This window comes from Aristolochia californica, unplaced genomic scaffold (assembly GCF_029961685.1).
Source record: "Aristolochia californica isolate CCGP_79_NKW_82.1479 unplaced genomic scaffold, dmAriCali1.0.hap1 SCAF_212, whole genome shotgun sequence".
NCBI lineage: Eukaryota > Viridiplantae > Streptophyta > Magnoliopsida > Piperales > Aristolochiaceae > Aristolochia > Aristolochia californica.
The window spans coordinates 7,733-10,000 of NW_027181896.1; positions in this window are offsets into that span (position 1 = coordinate 7,733).

Here is a 2,268-nt window from a genome sequence, read left to right on the forward strand (position 1 = left end):
TTCTCCACCTTAACGACAGAAAAAAGGATTGATCAAATTCTATTGAGTCTGACTCATAGTGATCATTTATCAAAGAATGACTCTGGTTATGAAATGATTGAACAACCGGGATCAATTTACTTACGATACTTAGTTGACATTCATAAAAAGTGTCTAATGAATTATGAGTTCAATAGATCCTGTTTAGCAGAAAGACGGATATTCCTTGCTCATTATCAGACAATCACTTATTCACAAACCTCGTGTGGGGCTAATAGTTTTAATTTCCCATCTCATGGAAAACCCTTTTCGCTCCGCTTAGCTCTATCCCCTTCTAGGGGTATTTTAGTGATAGGTTCTATAGGAACTGGACGATCATATTTGGTCAAATACCTAGCGACAAACTCCTATGTTCCTTTCATTACGGTATTTCCGAATAAGTTCCTGGATGACAAGCCTAAAGGTTATCTTATTGATGATATCGATATTGATGATAGTGACGATATCGATATTGATGATAGTGACGATATTGATGATGACCTTGATACGGAGCTGCTAACTATGACGAATGCGCTAACTATGTATATGACGCCGAAAAAGGAAATGGACCGATTTGATATCACCCTTCAATTAGAATTAGCAAAAGCAATGTCCCCTTGCATAATGTGGATTCCAAACATTCATGATCTGTATGTGAATGAGTCGAATTACTTATCCCTCGGTCTATTAGTGAACTATCTCTCCAGAGATTGTGAAAGATGTCCCACTAGAAATATTCTTGTTTTTGCTTCGACTCATATTCCCCAAAAAGTGGATCCCGCTTTAATAGCTCCGAATAAATTAAATACATGCATTAAGATACGAAGGCTTCTTATTCCACAACAACGAAAACACTTTTTCATTCTTTCATATACTAGGGGATTTCACTTGGAAAAGAAAATGTTCCATACTAACGGATTCGGGTCCATAACCATGGGTTCCAATGCACGAGATCTTGTAGCACTTACCAATGAGGCCCTATCGATTAGTATTACACAGAAGAAATCCATTCTAGACACTAATACAATTAGATCAGCTCTTCATAGACAAACTTGGGATTTGCGATCCCAGGTAAGATCGGTTCAGGATCATGGGATCCTTTTCTATCAGATAGGAAGGGCTGTTGCACAAAATGTACTTCTAAGTAATTGCCCCATAGATCCTATATCTATCTATATGAAGAAGAAATCATGTAAGGAAGGGGGTTCTTATTTGTACAAATGGTACTTCGAACTTGGAACGAGCATAAAGAAATTAACGATACTTCTTTATCTTTTGAGTTGTTCTGCCGGATCGGTCGCTCAAGATCTTTGGTCTGCACCTGGACCCGATGAAAAAAATTGGATCACTTCTTATGGATTCGTTGAGAATGATTCTGATCTAGTTCATGGCCTATTAGAAGTAGAAGGCGCTCTGGTGGGATCCTCACGGACAGAAAAAGATTGCAGTCAGTTTGATAATGATCGAGTGACATTGCTTCTTCGGTCCGAACCGAGGAATCAGTTAGATATGATGCAAAATGGATCTTGTTCTATCGTTGATCAGAGATTTCTATATGAAAAATACGAATCGGAGTTTGAAGAAGGGGAAGGAGAAGGAGCCCTCGACCCACAACAGATAGAGGAGGATTTATTCAATCACATAGTTTGGGCTCCAGAATATGGCGCCCTTGTGGAAATATATTTGATTGTATCGAAAGGCCCAATGAATTGGGATTTCCCTATTGGTGGGCCAGGTCATTTCGGGGCAAGCGGATCATTTATCATAAAGAGGATGCGCTTCAAGAGAATGATTCGGAGTTCTTGCAGAGTGGAACCATGCAGTACCAGACACGAGATAGATCTTCCAAAGAACAAGGCTTTTTTCGAATAAGCCAATTCATTTGGGACCCTGCAGACCCATTCTTTTTCCTATTCAAAGATCAGCCCTTTGTCTCTGTGTTTTCACGTCGAGAATTCTTTGCAGATGAAGAGATGTCAAAGGGGCTTATTACTTCCCACACAAATCCTCCTACATCTATGTATAAAGGCTGGTTCATCAAGAATACGCAAGAAAAGCACTTCGAATTGTTGATTCATCGCCAGAGATGGCTTAGAACCAATAGTTCATTATCTAATGGATCTTTCCGTTCTAATACTCTATCCGAGAGTTATCAGTATTTATCAAATCTGTTCCTATCTAACGGAACACTATTGGATCAAATGACAAAGGCATTGTTGAGAAAGAGATGGCTTTTCCCGGATGAAATGA